This window comes from Sinocyclocheilus grahami, unplaced genomic scaffold (assembly GCF_001515645.1).
Source record: "Sinocyclocheilus grahami isolate Dianchi unplaced genomic scaffold, SAMN03320097.WGS_v1.1 scaffold191.1, whole genome shotgun sequence".
NCBI classification, from domain to species: domain Eukaryota; kingdom Metazoa; phylum Chordata; class Actinopteri; order Cypriniformes; family Cyprinidae; genus Sinocyclocheilus; species Sinocyclocheilus grahami.
The window spans coordinates 1,856,096-1,863,667 of record NW_015505370.1 but is presented as its reverse complement, the minus strand read 5'-3'; the positions used below and the strand labels follow the sequence as shown (position 1 = coordinate 1,863,667).

The 7,572-nt window shown below is 33.8% G+C and overlaps 1 pseudogene; it reads left to right on the top strand.

Annotated features, from left to right (window-relative positions):
- Nucleotides 1-7,572, top strand: part of LOC107594845 (lipid droplet-associated hydrolase-like) — a 50,476-nt pseudogene that overhangs the window by 3,807 nt on the left and 39,097 nt on the right.

The window sequence follows — 7,572 nt, the reverse complement described above, 5'->3', positions numbered from 1 at the left end:
CACACACACACACACACACACACACATATATATATATATATATATATATATATATATATATATGTATGTATGTGTGGTTGTGTGTATATACAGTATATATAATACTCTAAATATGAAACTAAAATGCCAGTATATGGTGGCAAGTTGCTGTCTAATTGAGCAAATCATTCAGCTCGTTTATTTAAACGGCTGATTCATTCAGATCAAAGCAAGTGATTGTCTTTATGATTGGACACTGGATCACTGGCTCATTTTTATTTCATTCAAAAACAGTTCTGCTCTGGCTTTGTTTGGAATTTTTTTGTTGTTGGTGTAATTGAACAAAACAGGCAATACTGACAATATTGTGTCCAAAACGTAACAAAAAACTTGCTCTTGCTCATATAAATATAAGACAAAACCCCCATTTTTTGCCATCATGTCTTGAATTTTAGGATCATATAAAGGCTACATTTTGCAGTCAGTCATCCTGCATCATGTTCATCAGCAAGAGGCCCGGGCCAGGGCAGATGCCTTAAATTATAATATATTGTATATTTTAAAATAATGATTTGTATATTTTTATATTATATTCAGAATTGTGTTTTATTATATTTTAAAAAACATTAAGTAAAAAAAAAATATGAAAAATTATTATTGTTTGAATATATTTGTCCTCTTAGCTCCTCTTAGTTAGTACATGCTAGTCTAGGACTTGTCTTTCTGACTCAACAATTCAACATATCAACTCAATGATTCAACAATGCCAAAAATTCACATTAAAATAGTGAAATCACACAAAGTTTTATATTATATAAAATAATCTGACATGTTCTATTCTATTCTATTCTATTCTATTCTTATCCTCATTTGAGCATAGGCATAGCAGTGCCAAAGTTATTTATTTATATAGCTTTATTTTTTATTTTGCAGTTTCTATATATATATATATATATATATATATATATTGTTTTTGAAAGTTACATTTTGAATGTCAGGCAATGTTTGCATGAACTTTAAATCTTTTAAAGTTTTGCTCCACTTCAAAGCCTATGACTTCACTTCCATAATTAAGACCAAGCACCAAATAAACCTGTCTTGAGGCGAAATGAATATCGTAGACTGAGCTGTGTTAGATTTTGGTTGCCAAGGCATAAATAAACATAACTATTGGAACTAGCCAAATTTGTGTAGCGGTGATTGGTACACAGGTGGGTGAGTGCATCACAGCTATCTGAAGCATTGGACATAACACAGTCCAACAGATGCAGGGGATATGAAGAAAAGTTCAGTGCAGTCGGGAGTCTACCTTTTTTACACTTGGCCCTGCGTCAAGAGGAAAACCCCAGTGGAAAATGGCTCTATGGGCCACCACTCTTCCCCTGACAGCAGCTTCTAACACATTGAATTCATGGAAAAGCTGTGTAGCTCAGGAGCAGATGTTAAGCACTAAAAATATTTTTTCAGATTATTACGCCTAGTCATAAAGACTATGTTAGAACTGACACTTTAGATGCAACTTTCTTATTTGCACCTTTTAGTTTCTTTCATTTGAGATAGTTCACCAAAAATATATAAAAGTGTTGTCATCATTTTCCACCATCATGCCATTTCAACCTGTATGACTTCTTTCTGTGGAACACAAAAGAAAATTTTTTGAAGAATGTACTGCTCATTTTTTCATGCAATGAATGGAGACTGAAGCTTACAGGCTTAATAAAAGCATTTTAAAGCATCAAAAATGGGTCAATATGACTCTAACAATATATATTTAAAGTCTTCTATAGCCATTTGATAGTGTGTGAGCTACATATAAAAAACAAATTGTCATTTCAATAAATTTAACTGAAAACGGCCTTAGACAATTTATTAAAGATCAGTTCATGAGAAATGTAACATCCTATTCATGAACAAATCTGGCCCATTTTGTGAGCCAAAAAGCTCTGCCTCAAAAGAACAACATTTTCTGTTGGAGTAAAGTGCACAAGTCATGTGAACCACTTTTATGGTGATTTTATGATGATTTTGCATCTTTGCATTTTGAAGCTTGAAAGGTCGAGTCCCATTCATTGTAATGCCATGGAAAGAATAAGCAGTAAAATTGTTCAAAACATTCTTTTGTGTTCCATGAAAGAAAGAAAGTCATAGAGGTTTGGAATGACATGAGGGAGAGAAAATGACAAGTTGAACTGAACAATTCCAGTTGAACTTAACAACAGACCCTGAAAAAACACTTCTGTGGCATGAAACCTCAAATCTCTATCATCTCTTGTGATTATTGCAGTTATAGAGCATGTTTTCCACAGATATAGCTGTTTATGAGTGTTCGCTACCAGGACAGCTTGGTTTTACTGAAAGGCATCATGTCCAGGCAGTCATCATTTGCTCATGATTCATTGAATTACTGGATGGCACATGTTTTTTATAGTTCTTCTCATAGCAGTTTGGCTGTCAGTGAAGCGTTTTATGTTGCCACCAAATTTCAGACTTATGAAATCTTGTCTCCCAGTTCCTCTTTGTTTTAGAAAGGTAGGAAAAATAGAAAGATGACAACATCTCTTTTCTTCTTATTCTTGAACGATTTACACTATCGTTCAAAAGTTTGGGGTTGGTAAGATTTTTTTTATATATTTTTGAAAGAAGTCTCTTATGCTCACCATCAAAAGATGAAAAAGTATCAAAAATACAGTAAAATTGTGAAATATTATTACAATTTAAAATAACTGTTTAAAATAACTTTGAATATATTTTAACATGTACTTTATTCCTGTGATGGCAAAGCTTAATTTTCAGCATCATTACTCCAGTCTTAAGTTTCACATGATCCTTCAGAAATCATTCTATTATGCTAATTTGGTGCTCAATTATTATTATATTATATTATTGTTGAAAACAGTTGCTGCAAAATATTTTTGTGGAAACTGAATTTTTTTTCTTCTGGATTCTTTGAAGTTCTTAGTTCAGAAGAGCATTTATTTTAATTTCAAATATTTTGTAACATTAGAAATGTCTTTAGGGTCAATATTGATCAATTGAATGTGTCCTTGCTGAATAAAAGTAGAATCATTCCTTTCTTTCTGTTAATTTCTTTCTGTTTTTAAATGACAGTGTACATATAGCACTTTTTTTATTTTCTGACATTATCTATTGAAAAAAAGAGATACCCGAGAAAATGACAAGTTGAACTGAACAATTCCAGTTGAACTTAACAACAGACCCTGAAAAAACACTTCTGTGGCATGAAACCTCAAATCTCTATCATCTCTTGTGATTATTGCAGTTATAGAACATGTTTTCCACAGATATAGCTGTTTATGAATGTTCGCTACCAGGACAGCTTGGTTTTACTGAAAGGCATCATGTCCAGGCAGTCATCATTTGCTCATGATTCATTGAATTACTGGATGGCACATGTTTTTTATAGTTCTTCTCATAGCAGTTTGGCTGTCAGTGAAGCGTTTTATGTTGCCACCAAATTTCAGACTTATGAAATCTTGTCTCCCAGTTCCTCTTTGTTTTAGAAAGGTAGGAAAAATAGAAAGATGACAACATCTCTTTTCTTCTTATTCTTGAACGATTTACACTATCGTTCAAAAGTTTGGGGTTGGTAAGATTTTTTTTATATATTTTTGAAAGAAGTCTCTTATGCTCACCATCAAAAGATGAAAAAGTATCAAAAATACAGTAAAATTGTGAAATATTATTACAATTTAAAATAACTGTTTAAAATAACTTTGAATATATTTTAACATGTACTTTATTCCTGTGATGGCAAAGCTTAATTTTCAGCATCATTACTCCAGTCTTAAGTTTCACATGATCCTTCAGAAATCATTCTATTATGCTAATTTGGTGCTCAATTATTATTATATTATATTATTGTTGAAAACAGTTGCTGCAAAATATTTTTGTGGAAACTGAATTTTTTTTCTTCTGGATTCTTTGAAGTTCTTAGTTCAGAAGAGCATTTATTTTAATTTCAAATATTTTGTAACATTAGAAATGTCTTTAGGGTCAATATTGATCAATTGAATGTGTCCTTGCTGAATAAAAGTAGAATCATTCCTTTCTTTCTGTTAATTTCTTTCTGTTTTTAAATGACAGTGTACATATAGCACTTTTTTTATTTTCTGACATTATCTATTGAAAAAAAGAGATACCCCAACTGCAGATGTCCTGGAGAGAGAACACAGTCAAGCTGATGACCTTAAAGAGGGCCGCTTTTCACCAGGCTCTGAATGTCACTGAGCATTGTGCTCAATAGACTCTTTATGGGAAACGGAGAGCCCATACGCCGGCACTGTTATTGTAGAACCTGTGCCCTTTTCTCCAGAGATAACGGCAATAATGGCTCTGCAGTCTGGCCAGAGGCTCCCTTGGCTCTTATATCTGCCAGGGCCAGCACAGGTGCTACTGTTTTAATGGGTTTGTTCTGTAAGAATGAGGGACGGTGTTGTATTATTGGAACGAACACACTGACTGAGCAAATTCCGATTTGGCATCAGAAGACTTTTTTTCAACATTATGTAGTCTTAGTACACCAGCTTAGTGTAAATGATACCAAATTGAACCTTTTTATTGCATGGTGTAAGAAAGCAATCATACTTCCCTAAGTCAATTTTGAAAGATCTGGATATTTAAATGATCTTTACTCATTAATAGTTAGTACTGTTCAAAATGCCAATTGTTCATTGTCTTTTTCATGTAACTGAGGCATATATCTCCCAAAAAAGATCAAGCTCCATTTGAGTCCTCTTATACACAGGCATACTGACATATATGTGTGATGCATCTAAATCACCTCAGTTCACGTAGCACACTAACCGTGTTAACTGACTAAACCACTGGATGGCAGCAGGTTTGCTGTGTTTTTGCCGATTTTGTATGTCCCCTGCTGAGAATGAAGTGTTTCATGTTGTTTCCTATTATGAAAGCTTTACAGTGGAAGAACAAATAACTTGGTAATAGTACAGCACTGAAATTAGTCAGTTAACAAGGAATTGTCAAGGAACTGTCTAATTGAAATCTTGATTTTAGATAGCTTTTAGACCAATTTTTGAGAGAAACCGTTACCTACATGTTATTTATATTTTATCTATATAAAAGTGTTTTTATCTAAATGTTCCACTTTCAATAGCAAATTATCATGTTTACAGCTAATGCACAACAGACTTAATGGTGATCTTGTCTGACCTTGAATAATGTGTAACGACGAATAAATATGAGAAGGATATTTTATATATTAAATTGTAAAAGAAAATTGTTAAGCCCTTTATCATTTTAAAAGAAGTAAAATTGCTTATGATGAGTCCTATTTAAAGTACAGAGATGTTCAATGGGTCAGGGATAGATATCCAGATGGTTTTGATTTATTGGAACCTGCTGTGCAAAGCACTCTGCTTGTCCCACCAGCTGCATTCAATAGCCCACAGTATCACATTGTTTGATAATCTTACAAAGATTCCTCTTTCCATCTTTAGACAGTATGTTGGTTTCCACTTGAGGTTGAGGCACATTGTGTTCAGAGAGTTAATCAGTGTGTACTTTACTTTAACTCATGGTCCTAGTAACATGGCCTTTTTATCACCAAATGTTTCCAAGGGGTTTCCCTCTCTTTTTGGATATGGAAACTAATATTTATGTCAGTTTTCATGGCTCATGGATGGAACATTTCCAATCCAGCCATCTCTGCTGACCACCTTGCAACTATATAAAATTATATGAACATTCTGCAATTATGATTCTCTTGCTAGCATTTGATGAGCAGGTGGATCAGGAGTTACGATGGGCTTGCCAAGGAGGTTATTATTTTTGCTTTTTCATGCATTTCTGGGATTTCAGGCATAATGCTTTTAGGAATGTTAGCCGGAGGTTTGATTTGATTGGCAGTCCAGCACTGACCTTTTACCCTCACCTCTAGTCTTGCATAGCGAATCTTTAACTCTTTACTATATTTATATATTTAAAAATGTAATAAATTGCTGATTTGGTCCTCAAGAAACATTTCTCATTATTATCAATGTTGAAAACAGTTGTGCTGCTTAATATTTTTGTAGAAAACTTTTTTACAGGATTCTTTGATGGATGGAAATTGTATTGTTAATAGATTTTTATAAATGTCTTTACTGTCACTTTTGATCAAATTAATGTGTCCTTGCAACCTTCTACGTACCTTGGCCTATATGAAATATATATATATATATATATATATATAAGCTCATGTTTGTAGCATGGCACAGCTTTTTAAATATCTGAATGTACACTCTTTAACATCAGTCAGTCAAGCATTATAATATGATAATGTGATAATCATGCATTATTTAATGATAGAACTTTAGTAATTAGAATTAAAACTTGGTAACCATGTATGAATGCATATTTGTCTGCACAAAGCCCCTTCAATTTTAACTGAACTTAGAACTGGTGATGGTGCTTAAGATATTGTTGGTCATTCAGTGTTTCTGTAAAAAAAGGGGAAAAACGAACAATAATACTGATAATATATAATACTGCTACGAATTCTACTATTTATAACAATAAAACACAATAAGGATTAATGAGCTACTGGGTTCATGAATATTAATCAGATTGTCTGCATTCGCTCAAACTGATTTGCTGAAATCAAAACAGTGACTGTAAAAGATGAGCGCCAGCCAGTGAGATTGCCATTTGCGATTGCTCTCTCTCTCTTTCTCTCTGTGTCTCTCTCTTTCTCTTTCATTGCGTGTTTGTGAGAAATAGTGCTCTCAGCAAAGCAAATGGCGAGTCGTGCACCTTCACACATGGTACGTCAAATACAGGTACGCTGTGCGTCCATTGAGCTGAATTTAAAAATTACAGATCACTTGAAGGAGAGCGAAACTCTCAAGCACTCAGTCTGTGTTCGGCGAGTGAAAACATATCTGTGCTAAACTTATACTTAGCCTTCAACACACACACTGGCAAGTAAAATCAAAGAATTTATTAGCCATTGGCTAATGTTAGACATCATTTAGTCACCCAGAGTGATGACACTTTTGATTATTTTATGGAACATGCTTTCATAAGCTTCACTGAGCTTTTGTGCTGTTTCCCTTGTTTGTTTGAATAGTATGATATTCATAACCTCAAACAATATAAGTAAGGTGCATTTACTTGGATAATTGAGTTTAAACTGACTGTTATATTAAAAATACCTGTTGTGGTATTCTCTTTTGATTCGTAAAATGTTCCTCATCCATCCAAACTTTTCCACCTCCTGAGGTTGACAACTCCCCTACTGCCTTTTATCCTGGATTACAATACCTCTTGAATAAATTGAAACAACCCTCGGAGGGCAATCTGTCAGGAGATCTGGCTATAGTCACCCTTGTGTCTGCTTGTTTGCCAGAGTCAATAAGCATTTTCACTTGTTCCTCTCTCTCTCTGCAGACTGGATCAGCTTTATGGCATGTTGGAGCTAATAAGTTAAAGATATCTTCACACACTGTCTGCATGAAAGAATTCCAGCACTTGCTAATGCCTTCCTTATGGCAGGGCTCCTTAACCTGTTTTACTCCATTCCTGTTTTTGTCTGCACTTTAATGCTAGTAAATGGTGCTGTCGATAGAAAAT